The sequence below is a fragment of the Mandrillus leucophaeus genome, unplaced genomic scaffold (assembly GCF_000951045.1).
Source record: "Mandrillus leucophaeus isolate KB7577 unplaced genomic scaffold, Mleu.le_1.0 Scaffold1078, whole genome shotgun sequence".
In the NCBI taxonomy this organism is placed as follows: Eukaryota; Metazoa; Chordata; class Mammalia; order Primates; family Cercopithecidae; genus Mandrillus; species Mandrillus leucophaeus.
The window spans coordinates 565,520-589,276 of record NW_012098965.1 but is presented as its reverse complement, the minus strand read 5'-3'; the positions used below and the strand labels follow the sequence as shown (position 1 = coordinate 589,276).

Genomic DNA, 23,757 nt, shown 5'->3' with positions numbered 1-23,757 from the left:
ATGAATGGTGACCAGGTGGGAGACAGGATTGTCCTCGCTCTGTGCCCATACTGTAGTCATGGAGAGATATCTTAGGAAGATGATTCTCCTATACCATTTGAGTGAGTGACAGTATTTAACTAATGTGTTTTAGTAGCATGATACCATTATATATGACTATTCATGAATTGTGTCAGCAACTTGATACAGCCTATGATTAAATAGAGGTCTTCAGTTAAAACTAGAATTCTATCCAGATTTAACTATAGGACCTAGGACAGTAATAATCACATCCTAACCACCTGAGTCCATCCTCTTAAACATATATCGCAGCATAGATTCAATAGTCTCATTGTGCCAGAATCATTAAGTTTAAATACTACAGCAGTAAATGTTTAAAATTATCTTTTAATTTAATCCTTAAGACTTTTGATGACTTCATCTTTCTTCAGAAATCAGGCCCTTTTCCTGGAATTTACAATGAAGTTGTTTGCATATTGAGCAATCTATTTTATTGCATTAATTACTCCCAGTCTCACATTTTTCATATGATAATTTGTTATTTACTTATCTTCTCAACCAATAATTAGACCATAAACTGAATAAGTCATGATTCTGGAAAAACATACATATGCCTCTCATTTATTAGGCAGAAGGATACACAAATACAGTGTCTTTTTTAGTAAGATGAAGCTAATTTGAATAATATCAATATTTGTGAATGCATTTGGCTACTAGTTAATCCAAAGTAATTAGACCTTGTGTTAATTATTCTAAAAGTCCCTGGCCTCTTTAGAAGTTACAGACAATATATTACTTCTAACCCAGCCATGCTTTCCAATCTCATCTCTTACCATTTGCCTGAATATACTTATTTCTTGTCAGAATCCTCAAGAGACGTCAGAGCCTGAGGAAAGTCACTCTGACTTTCATCTTCACAACCCAGTGCCTAATGCATTGCCTGGAATGTAACAAGTATTTAATAAGTGCTAGTGTAATTAGTGGGTACTCCATTATTACCATACTCATTATTCTATAAATAGCATGCATTTTGATCTCTCTCATTCATCTCTTCTGGAAAATTTCTTATGTTTGCTTTTCTACCCAATACAACTTCCTCTCATTTCTTAATGCTATGGCCTTTTGAATATTTATGTGACCTGCCTGGGAGTCTGGCCCCTTGGAAATTTGGTTCACGCACTGTATTTTAGTATAGACTTTTTTTTTTTTTTTTTTTTTCCCAGACGGAGTTTCACTCTTATTGCCCAGGCTGGAGTGCAATGGTGCGATCTCGGCTCACCGCAACCTCCGCCTCCCAGGTTCAAGTGATTCTCCTGCCTCAGCCTCCCTAGTAGCTGGGATTACAGGCATGTGCCACCACGCCCAGCTAATTTTGTATTTTTAGTAGAGACAGGGTTTCTCCGTGTTGGTCAGGCTGGTCTCAAACTCCGACCTCAGGTGATCCTCCCGCCTCGGCCTCCCAAAGTGCTGGGATTACAGGCGTGAGCCATTGCGCCCGGCCTAGACTTTTTGTCTGTGATGGTTAATTTTAGAGATCCATCTGATTGGATTTGATGATACCTGGAGAACTAGTAAAGCATTATTTTTAGGCGTGTCTGCAAGGACGTTTCCAGAAGAAATTAGCATGTGAGTCTGAGTGAACTAAGGGGAAGATCTGTCCTCAAAGTGGGTGGGTGGGCACAATCCTATTGGCTGGGGGCCTGGATGGAACAAAAACTGAAAATGTGAAATGGTCTCTGCCTCCAGAGCTGGGCTATCCTAGTCTCCTGCCTCTGACATTGAAACTCTAGCTTTTGGACTTACACCAGAGGCACTCCAGGTTCTCAGGTTTGTGGCTTGAGACTGAGAGTTGAACCATGGGCTTCCCTGGTTTTGGGACATTTGAACTACCCAGTTCAAATACTACTGAGTCAGGCTGCCATCATCCCAAGGGCTCTGTCCTGGGACTTTTCAGTCTCCATAATCATAAACTTCTGTCGTAATATCAATACACATACCTTACTGATTCTGTCTCTCTGGAGGACCCTGATTAATACAATGGCTATCTTTCTTATTATACTGTGTGCTCTTTTAGAAAGAAATCTCTAAGTACTAGAGAAGTAACAGGTGGTTAATGAGGTTTGACGAACTGATCCTTACATTCTACGTATTTCCCTGAGAAGCCGAATAATGTAGTTCAGAGGTTCCCCAGCTTATTTGTATCACGATCTCCTTAGTGGATCAATCATTTTTATGGCACCCTCAGGGCAAAAATAACTATAAATAGTTCAATTTTTAAGTATTTTAGTTCAAAGAAATTATATTCAAACAACTTACAGGATGCTTTAAAAATATAATATGTATATATTGGAGAAAAAAATAGCATTCTTATTTTATTCTTAAGTACCCACTTCTACTTTTAACAAGCATACTTCCGTTGGGCACAGCACAACTTTTCAAAACTTAGAATAAGATTGCCCTGCCTCATTTCCTGTTCTACACTGATTTCACACAGTATTTGCTTTTTATCATGACATCCACTGGAAACCTAGCTTTAACAAATATATGATATTGAAAGAAATTTAATAAGATATGTGTTGAAATGAAACTACCTCACATTCTGTAGTTGACAGATGTTGAGCATCACTGTTTCACCAGATTATTTAATTACATCCTATCATCCTCTGAATTCACTGCTGCATCCTAGGGTGCTTGGTGCTCTTTTTGGGAATTAAGAATGTGGTGATAAAAAGCATTAATTTTGGCAAAAGCCTGGCTGGTTTTGAATTCTGACTTTAAAATCGAACAGCTGTTTTTTCTACTTGAGCATTTTACTTTATATCTCTGAATCTCATTCTACTTTTCTGTAAAATGGGGAATAATACCACATATCCTTTGAGTTTTTATGAGAATTAAATATGTTAGCCTAAAGTACTAAGGAAAGTGCCTGAAACGATATCAAGTGGTGGTTGTTCTTGCTGTGATTGTTACTAATTTGAACTGTATGCGATGCATATACAATAGAAACGAGCTAAATAGCACTGGGAGTCACTGTATGTCCCCAGGTGGTACCACTTTCCGTATAACATCTACAATAGTCCCTCATTCATAATAATTTTAATAATGTTACACTAGCTGAAATTCACTACTAATTTCTGTATGTCAGACATTGTGCTAAGACTTTTAGATTCAATAATCTCACTTAATCCTCCATACAGTCATATGAGGTAGGACAACTATTATTTCTCAATTTTACACATAGGAAAAACGAGACCAGTGAAATCAAAGTGTATGTCTCTGGCCCATCGTGTAGTAAGTGGTTCATCTGATCAGTATTCAAATCCAGGTGTGCCTGACTCCAAAATTCGAGTTTTTTACTACTGACCCTTCTAATTAACTGAAGGGTAAGGTTGATTCTATCATTGGACTGAGTCCCTGCTCTTCTCATGACAGAGGAATGCAGCAGAGGTCATGAAATCAGATGTAGATTTGAATCAGGGCCTGGGGAGACTTAAATTGCACATCGTTCTAGCTTCATCTCAATCACAATCCTGACAACATTGTCAAACCTGCTCCTCATATTTTTTTTTTCAAAGTACTGACTTAGAGTAGAAGATAAGAAAACGTCTCAGGGCTGCTGAATATTAAGTGAAAATCTCAGCAAACCCATTACAACATACATCACCTTCCTTCAAGCTTCAACTATATAAGGAATTTCTTTTTCCCCAAATTTGCCAGATTTGAAAGATACTATTTTAGAAATATTCAAAGGTTAGAATATGTGCCTAGCCCACTGTCAAGGAACAATGCACGGTATTGATGTCTTCCAGTCACGCATACCTCCATAAAAGTTTATGGAATCCTAAATCAAGAGGCAATTTTTGTCTTTTGACAATAGTATAGAAAGTACCTACTTTCCCCATGATGGTATACCTGTTTTATGTGGTTTCTTCAATCAAAAAAAGAATAGATTCTTCTGTTGTTTAGCAGAGTTGGATATGTTTTAAAGTCAATCTTTTAATACGATTGACTATTTACATATCCTAAATCAAAAAGCAATTCTCTTTTTCTGACATTAATACTTAATGTAATTCTTCTATCTGTTTTTATAGGACTTGGTTCACTGCCTTTTGAATGCACCTGATGTAAATATCCGATGTGAAAAACATAAAGCACTGTTCCTAAAGAAGGACATTGGTCAGATATATATTTGGCCATGTAGAATATTCAAGCATAATGGGAAAGCTGATAAATAAATGCTCCACTAACTGGACAACAATTTTAAGACGAGATCGATAGGTAATTCAAAACTGACTCAGCAGTGGGGACTCAGCTACAAAGACCTGTATATAGAAGAGATATGTAAAAATAATTAAAGACTTAAAAATTATAATAAAAGGATAGAGTATGGGGAGAGGCATTTAAAAATTAAATCTCTTTTTAGTTTCTTTGTCAAGAAGCTAATCAGGTTGTATACACACACAAACTATGAGTGTGTATATAAATAAAAGTATGTATCTCTTCCTTGTCTGCTCAGATGGATCTCAGAAGATCATCAACAATTTGGATAAAAATAGAAGAATAAAAAATATATCATTTTTGCAGATATAACTAAACCTTTGCAAATATGTTAAGAGGAAATAAATAATATAAAGTAAATTTTTATGTATTCTAAATTAGAATATGTGTGAATGCAAACTCAAAATAACTGTGTCTTTTAAAAACTCCAAAGTGATAGAAGAGCTACTGGCTCTGTTTAAAGTTAAAAATTATTACCACACAGATAAACTTGTTTATTAAACTGGGAATAGAAAAACAATGGTAGATAATATCTTATTTATATTATTTTGACATTTTAAAAGTGTTTCTTTTTTGCCTTGGTAAATTGTAAACAAGAAAATTAACAATAAAAGATTAGAAACTATATTCCGAATATTACCTTATTTTCCTCAACAATTTTGCATGCATCTCCAAAAAGGTACTTTGATTTTTTGAGAATGAATGTGGAAACCACAGCCACTGGATATGTATATGAAAATCTGTATGTGAATTGCTTCTCTGTAGTCTCAGGCAAGTCCCTTGAATCCCCTTAGAACCTCAATGCTCATTGGGGATCATAATATCAAATTTATTAAAATTTCAAATGCAAATGCATTTAAAATTAAAATTTAAACTTTTCAGCTTAATTTGTATGTCTGTTATTCTTTTTATAATCTTATTAAAACAAGAAAAACCTTCTTCTCTTTTGCCACAGTTAAAATTCAATTATTTCATGTTGAACAGACTAAACACACATAAACAATCAGGACTTTTGACTTACTTTATTACAATTTCTTTAAATATTTTAAATGGTAATTCTAAAAATGAATTATTATGTTCTCTTAAAGTATCTAAACAACCTGACAAATTAACAGTAGGTCGTGTCCTTAACAAGAAAAACCTAAGCATTTAATTGTTGTATTTACCCTTATAAAATAGTAAATCTTAACTTCTTTTAAATATTTCAAAACTTTTTCTAAAAAGTTAGTTAATTTTTATATACAGTACTTTTCAACTTAAACAGGTAAGTCCAAACTCAGCTATTTAATTACAAAATTAAAAGTGCAAACACAAATCAAATCTGGCAAAGACTCCTCAGAGTCTTAAATATAACAAGCACACCAAAGATATAGAAATGATTCTAATTAATACAAACTTAATTCTAAATAGTTTAACGATATTACAGTTTGAACACTCACAAGCTCAATATCCAAAATCTGAAACACTTCAAGATCTATAATTTTTTGAGCACCAACAGGTCTCCAAACTGAAAAATTCCACACCTGACCTCATGTGACGTATCACAGTCAAAATGTAGTCAAAACTTTGTTTCCTGCTCAAAATGATTAAAAATACTGTATAAAATTGCATTCAGGTTATATGTGTAAGACTTATATAAAATACAAATGGATTTTGTTTTTAGACTTGGGTCCCATTCCGTAGGATATCTCATTATGTATATGCAAATATTCCAAAATCCAGAAAATTTCAAACTCTAAAACATTTTTGGTCTCAAGCATTTTGGATAAGGGATACACAACCTGTAATACCATGGGTTTGATATATGTCATATATATCTCTATATTTTATTCTATTACTACCCAAGTTTAAAAAACATTTATTCTCTAAGGAATTTTTTCACCTCAAATGGGTTACATTCGTTTTATTAGAAATAAATTTGAAAACAGGATGTAGATGCTGGGAGCTATCTATATCTAGGGTAATTTTCTGCATAACACTGACATTAACACCCTGAGCCTTAATTATAATTATATTTATCATAACAACTAGAGATTCCAAATCTAAACCTTTCAGATGGAGGTGACTTTTGGGGGGTCTGAGTTATACTCTTAAATAATTTCAGGTGATTTATTTTGAAACCCCAATCTAGACCTAACTTCTTTCAGTAACCTCTTCACCAGCTCAATTCATTGCATATAAATTTGGTATTATTCTAACCTGGTTGGGCCACAGCCTTTATAGATATTGGTCTGTCGTTCAGGTCACAACTCTGAAATCATGCTAATTACACACATTAGCACCTACCATGAGAGCTGAAAGGTAATCGAACAGAGAGGAACATCATCTTCAGAAATTAGCCACCACACCTGGAGCGTGGTCAAACATTAATAAACTGTTCAGCTTTTGTCACCCAGGAAAATTTAAAACTCGGAGCCATTTTACTTTGATCTTTTGGAGTTTAAAATATGATTAATGACACATTGAATGAGCAATCCAATTTTAAGGAGGAAAGGTTATTTGTTCTACCCTCTCACAATATGTACAATAAAAAGTGGCATCTTTGACATCTACATGAATGGCAATTGCAAATGAATGCTCCTGGGTTTGCCATGAATAAATATTCAGTCATGTCATAATTACCTATAAAGTAGAACCAATTTAAAATTTAGTCTTCAAATGAACAATAACATTTTGAAATGGGTACTCAACAATTATAATTTAAACCATATGACACATTTTATGGCTTTTGTGTGAAAAATACCTACTTATCAGCAAGGTCAACTGAATTTCTCTTACTAGTATCATTATGATAATTACATTTACGTGTCAACTTCACTAGTCTATGAAGTGCTCACATTAAATATTATTTTGGACGTGTCTGTGAAGGTATTTCCAGATAAAATTAGCGTTTGAATCAGGAGACTCAGTAAAGTAGATTGCCATTTCCAATGTAGGTATCATGTAATCCACTGAGATCCTTAATAAAACAAAAAATGGAGAAAGGGCAAATTCATATCTATCTATCTATCTATCTATCTATCTATCTATCTATCTATCTATCTATCTATGTATCTATATATAGAGAGAGAGAGCGAGAGAGATAGACAAATGCATAGATAGATAGATAGATATGTGGCGCTATTGGTTCTACTTCTCTGAAGAGCCCCAACTAATATTTGAGTAACTCAATGCTGTTTTATTGTTATTATTATTATTGACCAAAATGTTATATGTCAGCAAAACAAAATAATCCCACCATGCAATAAAAAGGCATGTGATAATTTTGATGACGTTTTTGGCTTCTAAATTGTTCTGGCTAACCATGAGCCCAGAGAATATGTGAAGTAAAAGGGAAAGTTCATTGGATAGACTCCTAGCCAACATTATTTATAACCCGATATAAAAGTAACACTCAAGTCCACAGTGTACCATAAATCGCTTAAGAAATTTATAAAGGTTTTTAAGAATAAAAGGAAGTCAGCTACATTCTTGACTCTAAGCATATGGATATCTGTGAATCTGCCTTGCTCTTCATATTTTTATCCGTGAAGGCCAAAATCAGCACGTATTTCTTATATATTGGTCTTTGTTCAAAATTCAAGTAATTCCAACTAATTCTGCACATATCATACACATCAAAGTGAAAACGAATTTAACAGGAATTTCCCATCTATAGTTTTTTCATTTGCCTGGTCTGATTGCAGAGTTTATAATTTTAAAGACTTTTAAATTCAAAATTAACCAACACACAACTTTCAGAGACATGTCTGGGTATATTTTTAATAGGATGAATAAATTAAGGTTCTGCAAGGAGCGAAGCAGAAAACTCAAAGACACTTCATAGCATTTTATTTTCCTTATAAAAACTGAAAAAGTGGCTATTTTATTTATTGAAGACTACATAACAAACCACTTCACAACCTAGTGGTTAAAACAACAACGATTCATTATTTCTCAAAGTTCTGTGGGTTCGCTGGACTGTTCTTTGTATCCAGGTAGTGTCACCATTTCACAACTGGACCAAAGGATCCAAGGAAGCCTCTCTTGCATGCCTAGGTGAAGACCCTTGGCTGGAGAGTCCTTGTGGTCTCTCTCTTCATGTGGTGTTTCATCTTACGGGTATTCTATAAGCCTCTCTTCTCAGTACATACCCCGACTTCCTTCCTGCATAGGGTTTGGGCTCCAAGAACATGAAAGCAGAAGCTGTTTGGTCTTTGAAGGGCTAAGAATTGGCACAGCTTTACTTCCACCAATTCTATTGTTCGAAAAAAAATCATGAGGGCAGGTCTCAGTTAGAGAGAAGGAAATAGATACTACTATTTAAAGGGAGGAATGGCCTGTATAGACAAGGAGGGGAGGAATTGTTGGTGGCCATGTTTGGAGATTATCTACCACAGTAAGAATATTACATTATATTTTATAATATATTATTATATATTTACATATATACATTTTTATATTTTCATATTATATTTTTATAAAGTCTTTCTCACAATGAAATATGCATACATTTCGTTCTGTATATTTATAGATATTATATATTTCATTCTGAGTATACAAGACTATATATTTTATAAACACTTCCTCAGAATAAAAACATTAGAACTTTTGTTTTCCTTAAAACATAAAATTCAGGAAAATACTCAGGAGTAATTTTTGGGAGCATGTATTATATATGATTTCATTTTTCTGTTATTATTTTATATATTTTCCAATCTTTTTACTTTGCATTTGTACTTTAAAAATTAACAAAACATTGTTTTACTTGTTTCCAATTGTTTCAATTGAATATTATGAATAACAGCTTATGTGAAAAAAAAGCACAAAAATTCAGAGTTTGTGAAATTCGGAGCAAGTTTTGTTTTGTCATCAAAACAGAAGATAGTCCAGATTGACGCATATTTTCTCCTTGCCTACTGATTTCCTTCCTGGGTTCCCTGTCTGCCCGATGCTACATACCTGAATAAGAAAAAATGATGTTCGCCACATACTAGACAGGATGATTATTTCAATGCCTAGGTCTGACTGTATTACTTCATTCTCAAAAATCACCAGTAGCTCCTCTATTTTGTTAAGAAAAAATTCAAAGGCTTAGCATGGGCTGCAGAAACCTCTTGGTCAGCTTCTCGTACTTCTTTAACCTCTTCTGTCACCTGGATCTCTGATCCCCCAGGACTTCAACTTTGACTTTTTCAGTCCCTTGCTCCTGCCATATCCCCTCCCCTCATCTACTCTTCTTTCCATGAGAACACTTTCTCCTCACATGGAACTAGCCTGTGCCTACTCATCATTTCCCTATGGAAGCTTTCACTGACTTTCCTCACTTGGTCATTGCATGCTCTTAAGTACCTGTTCTTTGCGGGCACTTAGATGATATTTTATGTAGCAATTTAATTCAAGTACATTTCCTCAAAGTGCCCTAAGGTCTATGAGGACAGTGTGTATCTCTAAGCCATGACACTCCAGAGTTTTAAATGTGGTGGATAGATCCAGATAAATAGTTACTGAATTCATCATCATTCAGTGAGGAAAAATGTAATGGATGAGGTGGCCATTGAGTAACTTTTTAGCAGGAAAAAAGTTGATTTACTGCTCAATATGTACAAAGAGTTGAAAATGTATCTCTCAATAAAACAGATCAAAACAAAACTAAACTAAAATGCTACCTGTGGTATTGAGTGAGAATGCTTCACACAACTGAAGTTGATTTGTTAATGAGGATAAGGGCCAGGTAAACAACTTCTTGTTAGCAAACTCAGTCATAGATGCTGTTGTCATTCACCAGTATGTCTCATTCACCTCTTTCTAGGCACATAAGGAATTTCACGTCTTCACTCACTCTCTTGAGTGTTTTGCTTCAACCAATGAAATGTGAATTCAAGTGGTGAGATGTATCACTTTCTGGGTGAAAGTGTTTAGTTGCCACTGAAAGTCTCTAGAACTACCTCTTTACTGAAACTGTGGAGACATGTATTCATACGGTATTATAACACCGCCATTCTCATAAAGGACAGTTGCCTCACAGTTGTACACAAAGAAAACTTTGTTTCAGACTCTTAAGATTTGGGGTGTGGTTTGTCATTGCAGCATAATGTGTATTAACTTGTTTAATAAGTGTTGTCATTCTAAGCTATAAGTAAAACATGTTTGTTTCACGGCTTTAATATTTATTACCAAATACGCCAAAGTTTGAGAGAGAGAGAGAGAGAGAGAGAGAGAGAGAGATTGTGTTCGTGTGTGTGTGTTTGTGTTTTACAGGTGTGAGTTTCACTTTGTCGCCCAGGCTGGTCTTGAACACCTGGCCTCAGATTTAAATCAAACACAAATTTATTTCTAAAACTCTCTTTGGCAAAGTTAAACACCTTATTTAATTATGTTCTGCCAGAGTCAAATAACATCAAATACTAAAATCATGTGTTATGGTAACTTAAATGCAAGTTAAAACAAAAGTTCTTTCTTGTTCTGAGCATCTGGAAAAGCAAGTTATATATCTCACATTTTAGGAAGGTTTTTGAAGAAGAAAATATCACACACTTTGTGTATACTTTACCTCTCTGTAATGTATAAATTATTTCTTAATTCAGGGATGATTACAATTTCTTTTTATCCTAAAACCTATTCCTTGTTCCCTATATGCAGTCCTGAATTTCCCTACCAAATTCCTGAAAAGCCAACAATATAGATTACCTGCAAAACACAGGTCTCAAATACAATTTGTAGTGATGAAATAAATAACTACTTAAATTTCCTGACTGCTTCATCATGGAGTGGATTACCATGGTTGCCAAGGGCAGAGACATAAATTGAAGTTTAACATTAATTATCATTTTAATATGTGCTATTTTGTTCACCATTAGATTTAGATGACACTGTAATAGCATACTTGGAATGAGCACAGAGGTATTTGAATTTATGTTTCTCTAGTATACTTAGAGTCTACATTCATTAAGCAGGCACTTAATGAGCACACACCACAGGCCAGATGCTGTTAGTGCCGGAGCTAAAAAGTTGATAACATTGGACCTATATTTAGAAAACTTTAAGTTGTAGACTTTCTCATGACTCGACTTGCAATTTAGGACAAACACTGATTTATCTTTAATAAGACTAGAACAATAACTGTATACCACTTATAGCTATAAAAATACATTTAGAAACATTAACTATTTCAGTTTTCGTCTGACCCTTCTGAGTTTGTGAAAGCCAGGTCAGGTATTACCAGCTGCACTGTGTACATTTGAACACTGAGGTTCAAATAATTTATAAAATATTTTCCAAGGTTTCATACTTAAAATATAATAAGTTAAATGTCTTATAAACTTGAAGAAAAGTGAAAATTACAAGTTATCTCATTGATATATGATGAACTTTCTGAGCATAAGAAAAAATATAAAATAGTAAAAGAATAAACAAAGGACAGGGGCTGACTTCAGCAAAATGAACAGATACAAATGGTTCAAGCACTCATTAAATATTTATTCAGGCATGTATTTTCAAAAATGTAATAGACCGCAATACTGAAATACTGTTATCTGCGTATTTGCTTTGTAATCCAATCAGAGTATTCACAATTAATAATATTTAATATTTACAGAGATGATCACAAAGAGTATTCACCTGCCTGAAAGTACAGAGGGAGCTGTCTTCCTAAAGGACGATTTAGTAATATACACATTCACATTTTTAAAATCCCACAATTTGACATGGAAATTGTACTACTAGGAATTTGTTTTTAAGAAATAATCAGACACATATTAAAAGATTCAGGTACAAGGATATGTATCATAGCATTGTTCAATAAATTGTGTAAAAGATAAATATCTAATGATAGGTTATTAATTTGAGTAAACAGGGAACACCTATCTGGTGAAAATTCCTTCAGCATTAGGAGAATATTTAATGATACTTGAGAATGTTTATAAGATGTTAATTAATAAAAACAAGCTATAAAGCAGAACGTATACATTCATCTCAATTTTGTAGTTTAAATGCACACATACATACATACACATGATTACTGAAATGATGCCATATGCAGAGTAATAGAATAACAATCTATGCATACTTTGTCTTCTCCAAATTTTGTGTAATAAACATATATGATTTTATAATTGGAAAAATGTATTAAACAATATTCTGCTGGTTATTAATTTCCTTCACTTGTTATATACATAGTAATTTACCATGGTTATTAAATAATTTAGTGTAGTTTGCAAATTTTGAACAAATTTTACCATCTTAGTAAATCCACAAGTACTATTCACTTGATGAAAATGAGTCACTTTAAGGTAAAGAGTTGGGCGTTATGATTAGGAAATTCCATAAACATATATATAATATGAGATCCTACTTTTGTTATTCCTCTGAAAAACCCAGAATCTATCACTGTCTATAAAAATAGAGGCATAATTATTATTCTTAGTAAATATGTTTCTTTTTATTTAGTCTTTTTGGTGTATCTCACTATGCAAGTTTACTAAAATAATCATCTTGGAATTAAATAATTTAATGACTTCTAATGCTCATTTCTCAGGTAAGAACTGAAATTAACAATGTTAGCCCTCCCTTCCACTTGGTAGAGATGTATATTTAATTGAATTCTAGAATACATATCAGAATGTGAATTTTACAGGAACAGAACTCTTCTCTGTCTTGCTCATAGTTGCATCACCAGTGCCTGAAATAGTATCTATTACATAGTAAGTATTCAGCCAATATTTGTGGAATCATTACTAGTATATATGGTTGAATAAAATATTATTAATGTTAATAATTTGGTATGTTAAATTATTAATCAGAATTAACTAGAATTTTTGTATGAATTGAAGACAGTTTCATGTAGAAAAAAATCATGAAAGAAAATAATATCCAGGGGCTAATACTCAAAGAATAACATTATTTTTGGATTTCTGAAGATATATGTGAATCTTGAAACTTTAAGATTTTGTTCCATGTTTCTTTGGAAAAATGACTTTTGCCTCATAAGTAAAAGGAGCCCCTAATGGTAAAAGCAATTGGCTCAGGCATTGCGTCTTGTGTGTGTAATTTCTTAAAAACTGCTATTTGGCTTCCTATGTTGAACTACACATAATGAATAGGTTATTTTTCTTTAAACTCCAGTCTCTCTTTTTCTATGAGAAAGTTGTTTCTGTTTATTGCATAATCACTCTGTACATCTGCATGACAAAAGACAGAATAAGAGTGATGTCAGTAAAAATAATGCTTTTGCCACCTAAATGCCCTAAAGAAAGCGGATAGAAAGCTTCCTTCTCTTGTCTACAAACCGCATAGGCACAGTCTGCACAAAGTAACAACAAAAAAGTAAAGTCGGCACCTCTGAAAAAGATATATTTTATAACCACCGGCTAATTCTAATAGAACTATTTTCAACATATACTTTTGTGGTAAATTTATATATAGGACTGTCAAAATTCTACGTGTCAGCAACACATTCACAACTGAGCATATTTAGGAATTGACTAACGACATTAAATGCCTAGAAAACACCTTCATGTTCCACTTTTAAAAAGTGCGTTCTATCAAGTCTAGAATAACAGAAACTTTTTCATGTCAACACAACTTTACGGACATTTTGTTTTGTTTTGTTTTGTTTTTGGAGTCTCGCTCTGTCACCCAGGCTGGAGTGCAGTGGAGCGATCTGGGCTCACTGCAAGCTCCACCTCCCAGGTTCACGCCATTCTCTTGCCTCAGCCTTCCGAGTAGTTGGGACTACAGGTGCCCGCCACCTCGCCTAGCTAGTTTGTTTGTTTGTTTGTTTGTTTGTTTTTTAGTAGAGACGGGGTTTCACCGTGTTAGCCAGGATAGTCTCGGTCTCCTGATCTCGTGATCCGCCCTCCTTGGCCTCCCAAAGTGCTGGGATTACAGGCGTGAGCCACCACGCCCGGCAGGACTATTCTTTAATTTATTCTTAACTCTGCTGATAGAAAATTAGCAGCACACCTGATTTCCGACCTTCTCTTTCATTTATCGTGCTTTAGTGATTGGGAGACCCTGTTAGATGCCAGAAAGGAAAATCATATTGTTTCACTAAAAGCTCTATTGCAGCAAGTACATCGCACTCCTCCTGTTTAGAAAGATAGCTCAGCAGTCTCCATACGGAGTTCCTTACACAACCACATTAGACATACAAATGTGTGAAACCAAATAAATTAAACTTTGAAACAATATACAAACAAGTCATTGAAAATAAAATGTCTACATTCTTTTGAGAGTTCATTCATGTTGGCCTCTTACACACATGAGTGATAAATTACTAGAAACTTCACCAAATATCTTATTTGAGTCTCTCCTTCCTGCCTTAAAAGAAGCCTTTTAAAAAGGATTTTTAAAAGGATCCATCTAATATTCTCACTTTTATTCAGCAGAAATCATCTTAAAAAAATGGTCCGTTTAACATTCAGCTTGTACTGTGTCACCAGGAATTGCTGCACTAACAAAGTTTTTGAATAATTGCCTCTACATTTTAAGAATTTGCGCACCATTAAACTTAAGGAATTAATAGAGCTGCCACTCCCAAAGAATATATAAACTAATAACATCCACTGGCTTGCTTTTCTAACTAAATTCTAGAACTCCCTAACATATTCTCTCATTGGACTAAACCAAGCACTTTAATTTGTTGCAGTAACCTTTGTGGAGCCAATGGAGAGACATATACAATTGGCATTAACCATTTCTTATTAGATTATATACTTGAGACTTGACAATGTTTCCAGAGAAAAAAGTAGCAAATGTTCCATTGTCTATAACAAAATAACTCCATGAAACCATGAGAGTACCAGATAAAAATAAAATACCAGCAAGTGAGAAAGTTTGATGACTTTCTAAATGATGGAAAGCAGATGGGAACAAGTCCAGTCAACATGGAAGTATAGGGAAGTACATGGCACCATGCAACGTGATGCAGAAGGATTTCTTTTCCACTACAGACACATACAAATGCTATATAAGTATAAAAACCCTTTAAGAAGTACACATAACCGAGGTTAAATGTTAAAGAGGTAAGCCCACAGAGGCACCAAATGGAGAGAAACTCAGACTGGCAAGGAGATTATAAAGTTGGAATAACCTCCCAAAATGGGGGCCTTTGCATGACATAGCTGACCTTATAGAAACTTGGTGATCGGGTAGAAAAAAGAATCCCCAAAAGACAGTCAGAACCCAGAATGTTCTTGGGTTGTAGGGCCCAAATTCATTCTGTCTGTTTGGTAAGATAATTTGAAGCCAAAAAATTCACATATAAAATAGTCCAGAACCAGAGATACTTGTAGAGCCACTGTAGAAGTAATAGCAATGCAATGCTATGCAAAAGCATACGCAACTCAAATAATGTTGGTCTCCCATAGAAAACAACATCTGTTGAAAGTAAATTTGTCATAAAAAAGTTATGAGCACCAGGAAGAATGAACCACCATGAGGGAAATCCAGCAGACATAAGTAATAAAGAAATTTGTCTCTAAAAATTAAAATAGTAAAACAATCACAATCTAACTTTAAAATAAACTTACTGAAATTTTTTCAACAGCTTAAGAATGGGAGAGAAACTATTAAGAATAAGCACAATAGCAGGATAATTTTTAAAAGAACAATATAAATTATAGAAATTAAAACCATTTTTTAAAAATAAAAGTATAGAATACAGATCGGTAGAAATTACACTGACTGCAACACCAGAAAATGAATGACATGAAAAGAAATCAAAGACAGAAGCCTAGAAATAATGAATTAGCATTCTTGAAGGAGAAAATAAAGGGATTTAAAAGATGCAAGATTGAAATATATAATAGCTGAGAATTTTTCAGAATCAAAGAAAGATTTAGGAGCTTGCAGAGGCCTCACTGAGATACATTTGAAACAACTCCACAACTACTCACATTGTAGTGAACTTGAAGAAATCAATGACAAAGAGAAATTCTTAAAATCTGTCTGAGTGAAAAGATGAATAGATCTTCAAAAGTGTGATAATTAGATTATAAACAGTCCCCTCATGAGCACAATTATATTCCAGAAGATCATGGAACAGAATATGCAAAAATTGTTAAGAGAAAAGTATCATCCACATAGAGTGCTCTGACAAACTACAGTATTATTTTAGAATGTGACTAACGTAAGCTATTTTCAACAAATAATTTTTAAGGGAGTTTAAAACAATTTTTGAATGACCTTAAAATGGTCTTCAGAGTACAAGAAAAGAATCTAGGAGATGCACACAAATAGCAAGAATATGGTAAATAAAGAACTCAGGAAATCACGTCATAAGTCTAAAAAAACCTTGACAAAAATATTGGGGGCAGTTTAAAAATAAATAGTGCAAATATGAGCACTGAGAGAAATATCTCAGAGTAAATTTCAACAAGTCATTGTCCTGTTTGTGAAGATATACTCTCTTTAGTCTTTATTTGAAAATATAAAAGTATATTTTATGTTAAAATAGTTATTTACTAAAATATGATAATGGGAGTATACCATTTTTAACTAGTAAAAGATGAAAAAATGAATAAAGAATATTTGCTCAAACCAATAAAACACTGATTATTGAAAAACACTTTACTTGAATATAAAATAAGAAATAAGTCCAACTTGATCAACGTCATAATAGGTGCAGATCAATTAAGTACATTTGTTGAAAGATAGGAATTCTGAGACCAGAAATAACAAACATGAAATTGTTGACAGGCAGCACAGACTTGATATTCTTAATGAAAATCTCATTTAATGTGTATACGTTTTCTATGCATGTGATAATAGAACATTGCGATAGTGAATACTTTCAATAAATTAAATATCCCTCAATAAGAGAATAAATAATAAGAGTACAAAATACATAAGGTGAAATATATCCTAGAACTGTATTTATTTATAAGAATGAGTCTAAATAGTCTAATATGGAATGAGTTACACTAGTTAAATAAGTCTGTTTTCAGTATGATACCATTTCCATAATATTTTAAAATGATATTTTATATATGCTTACATATATAAAAATTATATATAAATATACAATTCATGGTAATGTAGAGTGAGGAATGGACTAGGTAGAGTTACAATGTAGGCCCTTATTATATATTACATTAGTATTTTCGTTTTGTGAATAATGAAAATGTTAAATCTCCAATAAAATTTAGCATTTGGTAATTCTGAGGGATGGGAATTGGTAATTATTAAATTTAATCCTTCCTTCAATACTTAAAATTTCCCACTTTACCAAAAAATATACATATATATGTGCATTACTGCCAAAAGAATTCAAAGACTTATGTAACACCTAAAATTGTCTTGTGAAAGTGTGAAAATAGAAAAAACTGCCCATCTTTTAAAAAATGGAGTCAGCAGACATGATGTTGAGTTTATAAATTCTGCAATAGAAGTCAAATATATTATTCAAATGCATAATGATGGCCAGAAGGAAAAAATTACAATAAAATCAACTATAGAAAACATTTCTGTGAAATGAGACAGGAAACGGTGGAAAGGTCTTTTATTTTTTATTTTACTGTCTTCTCTGTAATTTCAAATTTTATTGTTGTTGTTTCCAGGTGCATACATTACTTTATTAGGGCATTATCATAAAAAAAGAACAACAGCAACAACAACATAAAACAACAGGAAAGAAATGTACAAGTATTTGTGATGTTTTTCTTTGAAGAAAGAAATTCTGGCTTATTTGTTCTCATGCTTTTCTGTTCATTGCTTTTATAATCAGAAAATTAAATATACCCTTTTTCTTGATCAGGTCCAATTGCTTGGTGTATACAGAAATACCATTTCTATTTTTAATCTAGTTGGATCCAGGGACCAGCATCTCTAGATCTTCTCACTATTTTCCCTGAACTCTATTTTAATATCCACTTATGATTTACACTCCAAATTTAATTCTCTACTAAATACCCAATACAATTGATTAGATGATAATTGTAATTTTATTCTTTTCATTGTTTTATATTATTTTTACCCCATTGATCCCAAGGCTCATATATAAATGTTATAATAGTAATAATAATATAACAATAACTAAACAACTAACACATAGAGTGCTTATTAATTGTCAGGCTTTCTTCCAAGATTGTTTACATATTTACCTGCTGAATTCTCTTGATAATACTGCAAAGTCAATACTAATATTATCTCCACTATGAATGGGAAAACTGAGGTATAAAGAGGCTAAGAAACTTGCCTAAGACCACAGAGCTATTCTGTGCTAGATATAGGGAAGGAAAGCTACAGTGCATGGTGCTTCAGCACAAGAGCTTGCCTCCTGAATTTTGCTCTCACTATCATTTTATTGACTTTGAGAAAATGCGATTTGTTTTTTAGTAAGATCATTAGTTTTTTAGAACACTTCATAGGACACATCATGTTCTTTTATTGCCTCTTTTAAGGATTTGAGATCTAAGGAACATCATTTATTTATTCATTCATTTATTCATTTAATTGTAAATCTAATACATGTAAGTTTTATACTCAGTGTACTTTCAAAAAGAATTTGAGTCTACAGATTTTGATTCATGTTACTATGATGTAAAGTTTCTGTAAATTACCTTAGGGCTCATTGCAAAATAGTTAAGTAGGCCACAGACTTCATCAATATAGACTAATAGGGGACATTATCAGAAGGCATGCCCAATGACTCTGTTTTTTCCTCTACTACGTCCCGTGTTATGTCTTTACCATAATAAATGTTTAATACTACAACACACCATGTAGATTAACTCAGTTTTAAGCTCTTTTCAATATGAATACTGACAATAACAACATTCTAATAAAATTTTCATTCAAAGAATTCTTCCTAACTGAAAGACTGCTACTTAAAACTCCTTAAATAAAGAGATTTTTTTTTATTTCCTCTATTGTCCCAGAGAAAAAATAAGGAGAAATATAAAAGGTAGCAGTGGTAGCAGTGGGGATAAAAAACAAAGCAAAAAACCCTCTGTCTTCAATGAAACTGTTAGTGGACACAACCCCAAAACACAACTTGAAGCCCATTTCCATTGTTGCCAAATGCTAAAAAACATGGACTTTTGGGGGACATCAGAGAAAACTGGTAAGTACTTTCTTTTTCTCTTACTTTCAGAGGATATAGATTGCCCAAAAACCTTCCAACTGAGGAAATTGCTAGAGTGTTGAGAGAAGGAAACATGTATTTGCAAGATCACAATACAGAAGGTTGTGCCTTAATAGGTTTACTATAAGCTATACTATTCATTCAAGTGGCAAACAAGAGAATAAGTGGCTCTCAAGTAAAGAAGATAACCAATCTGTCAATTGAAATTGAAAAGAAATTTGGATATGAAAGATGCGGAAAGCAGACAAATGAGATACAACATGTACACAATTGGTGATCCTGAAGAAAAGAAAGAAGCAAGATAATCACAATTTGGCCACGCCCAGTTAAGGGACAAAAAAGAAATAGTCCAACAACAAATTCTGAAATAAAAGAATCTTAAATCAATGGGGCAAACCTCAAAAAATGTTAATGAAAATGGAACTAATCCAGGAATATTCTGTAAAAACAAACACACACACACACACACACACACACACACACACACACACACAACGAAAGAATCACGTAGGCATTTATCAGAAAAAAAGCAAGTCACGTTCAATGACGGAAATTACAGACATACCTAAAAATGTTGTAAAACAACTTTCAATACGGAAAGAGTCTCCAAAAATGCTTAAACATTTACACATTTCCAAAATAAAAAATTAAGCTTGATCCAAGAAAGATAATGTATCTTGCATGTCTAAGGCAAAAGAAATTCATGTTCAAGTATGCAAACTCACAGAAAATATAGCACCTGTGACTATTTCTTTGGTGGAGAAGTACTACTTAGTGAAACCTAACAACCCAAAAAATAATTAAAAGTAAAGAAAGCAGGAATGGTGAATTGGGTAGTAAAAGCCTGTTGGTAAAGAATAATTCCTTTCAATTTTGAAATAAGTTTAGTCTAAGATCGTGGGAATTCAGCCAGAATGTACATACTCTATAATGTAAAGCTGATGTAGTTTAAATTCAGGTGGTATGGGTAGAGTTGATGACAACAAAGCACCTTTCAAATGCATTTAACTATCATAACAAGGGTTATAAAAGTTTGTTTACTACATAGACGTGCATCCAAAAAAAAACCTTCAAACTATTTCTATGTTCAAAATTTTTGGCTATATGGGTATTATTCTGGACATAATATCTCCCTTGGAAAGAAATCTATACCTGAAATTCAACAATTTCTTCAATGTTGTTTCAACTTCTCTTTTTTCAGTTTAATTAAAATCTAAAATCAAACTCAATATTTCTGGGTTTTTTTTTTTTGTTTTTTTTTTTGAGACGGAGTTTCACTCTGTCACCCAGGTTGGAGTGCAGTGGCGCCATCTCTGCTCACTGCAAGCTCTGCCTCCCGGGTTCAAGCGATTCTCATGCCTCAGCCTCCTGAGTAGCTGTGACTGCAGGCATGTGCCACAACGCCTAGCTAATTTTTGTATTTTTAGTAGAAACAGGGTTTCACCATGTTGGTCAGGATGGTCTCAGTCTCTTGACCTCGTGATCCACCTGCCTCGGCCTCCCAACGTGCTGGGATTACAGGTGTGAGCCACAGAGCCCGGCCAATATTTCTGGTTTTTTTTTAAGCATAGGATAACCTCTCATTCTTACAGAAGACTATCTATTATTGACTATATTATCTAAATATTTCTTATTAATTTTAAAACGGTGTATAATAAGAAACCGTTCTTACAAAAGTATTTATCTCTCACCCTATCTGAATTTAGTTAGGCATCAGGATGTCTCCAATGATAGTTGTCAAATTTTGTGATTGTTATTTACAGGTGATGGGGTTTCCTTTTTGAACTTTTATGTATAGTTTGAGTCATTTTTAATGGGTTGAACTTATACTTCTGCATTTCAATTAATATGCTATTAAAATAAACAGGTAAGCGAATAAATAAGCAAATATTTTGCATTCCTTCTCCTCACATAAAAGAATTTAAAAGGTACAAATTTAATATTATACTACTGAGCATTTTTACTTACTAAAAAAGAAAACACAACTCAGAAGTAATGCAATCAATTTAATACACCACACATTCTTTTCACAACATAATAGATTTTTTTGGGGGGGTCTAAACTCAGAGAAAATATGTAATCCTTTTCTAAATAAACAAGTGAATTTGTTTTCATTAAGGAAAGTTACATAAAAATTCTAAAAAAAATTCTGGTCCTTCACTACAAATATTCAAAGGAAGTAACACAATGAAGTCGTTTATAAATGATTGACTTTTTTGCTAAGATGTGATAAGTTATGCATTTGTATAACCTCATATAAACCTTTATATAAAAGTTTCCACATTTATATATTTGAAATATTTGGACTGCACAGCCATGATTATTGCTACAAAAAAGAAAAAAAAAGAAAAAGAAACTCCACTGAAACATCAAAGATGAAATGCTTCTGTATTTCTGATTTTTAACACAAATTGTGTTAGTATTTTTGTATGTTTATGTTTGTTTTGTGAACACGCGTATGTTTACACATGTGTGTGAAGGAGGAGGGAAAAGAGTCTGCTTAAACATCTTCTTTCCTTATAAAATACAATGCACATAAATTGGTGAAACCTTCAACAACAGCAATAAAAAGATGATAAACCCATCTGATAAATGAAAATTGCTCAAAACAAGCAATTCAATATTCAGCATATGCTCCTTCTTTTACAGACATCTTCAGAAAACATTACCACTGTAGATAAAATTATGAATATCTCATTTTCCAAATTGATTCTGTGTGATTCTACTGTTTTGTCTATTTTTTCTCAGTATAACTTCTATTTAGTCATTCTGTGAATGTTTCTCAGAGGACATAGTCAGGATGCTGATTATTTAAACATAAGTAGTTTTCATTTGGAGAAGCAAAAACTATGAATTCCAATTTTCCCCCCAAACCCCAATGTTACAGTATCCCATTAACATAATGGGTTATACGTGTCTAATCTCAGAGCTCTTAAAAGTTTTGTTCCCAAGTCATCAACTTCTGAAAGTTTTCATAAAGTGTTATAAGAACCTTAATACTGACAAGCTTAACTGGTGTAAATGGCAAAGGAAACTCCAGAGGCTATTATCTTGAAGCTGGGTATAAAGCAAAATGCTAGACAAAATTTGGTAAGCTCGTATGACCTCCAGTCTTGCTTTGCTCCCCTTACCAAATCCTCCCCTAGGAAACTTTATAACCATTCTTTTAAATCATCCGGTGAAAACTGCAAACCCCACCCCTCATCCCTTTGATTAAAAAAAAAAAAAAAAAAAAGGACAAAAAACGTTTAGTGATCACATTTTCCCATCTGCCGTTACAGAAAGGGCGTGTAGCCATCTGAAAGTCCCAGAATTAGCACTGTCATCCCGTCTTGCCCATTAGTTTTACTGCAGCAAAGACTAGTGAAACACCGAAAAATATACCTGTAGTCTTTCTTTCCCTGGTTTGATCCTAACCTCCCGGAATACAGATTCAATACATTTTTCCCACACAAGGAATAAATGCATTTTAAACATCAACATCATAGAAACACAGCATCAATAAAGCAGTGACTTCTCCCCCAACCCCAGCTTTTACCTGTTATGCTAATACAAAGACATTGAAAGGAAGAAAAGCTGCAGCTTGCCCAGCAATATTCTCATTGCAGCAGACAGCACAATTTTGTACTTACAGATCTTACCAGGGAAATGTCTCGGGATCTTTACAATTTTTCTGCAGAACTCTGTTTCAAGCTCTCAGCCAGGCATGCTGTGCATCCAGGCAGAACCAAGCCGTATGGAATGTCTATGCAGCTGGGAGATAATGGGACTCTTTTTCCCAGCTGGGACTGCAAGCCTTTTATCCACTGAGTATTGCGTGGCTCTTCTCTGGTCTTAAGCATGAAATACGCTCCTCTCCTGCTGCATTCCTGTCGGAGCCTAGACAATCAGTTCTTGAGGCACATGTGCAAAGCTCTCATTTGGAATATTCAAAAGGAAAATTCTTTCTACATTGAAAGCCAGCTCTATCTTCATCAACCTTCACAGAATCAGACAGAGCTGAGAGCAGCTGCCATTCCAGGGGCATGAAAGATTAAATTCACCCTCCTCTTTCTTTGACTGGAGATAGTCACTCCTGCCGGGTCATCAGAAAATCTCTCTTATTGAAAACTGGGTCAGACTAACTACTTATTAGGTTTCCAACAGGAAAGGAAGTAATTTTTTTCTTCCTCTGGTTTCACTGCATTGTCATTTGCAAGCAAAGATTAAGCTGGTCAAGGGTCTGCACTGATTTAGACAGTATTCAAATGTAAGCTTTTTGAAGCATGCCAGTAACTCCTTCTATTAGTGAAGGTGAAGAGAAAAGGGAAATAAAATCAAATGATTGTATGCACTATCACTAAAACCTTTCTAAGCTGTATTTTTCAAATGTGTGTATGAGGCTTCTCAAAGACAGGTAAAGAAAGTGAAGTTAA

The 23,757-nt window shown here is 33.6% G+C and overlaps 1 protein-coding gene across 2 annotated transcripts in view; it reads right to left on the bottom strand.

Moving 5' to 3' along the window:
• The window catches only part of CNTN6 (contactin 6), a 342,993-nt gene extending 319,470 nt beyond the window's left edge, over positions 1-23,523 (bottom strand). The window contains exon 1 of one of the 2 annotated variants that reach the window (XM_011986118.1): positions 22,975-23,523. The gene's annotated coding sequence lies outside the window, so the exon portion shown is untranslated. The remainder of the gene's footprint in view (positions 1-22,974) is intronic. The other variant, XM_011986129.1, reaches the window with a different exon arrangement.
• Between the last annotated feature and the right edge of the window lie 234 nt (positions 23,524-23,757).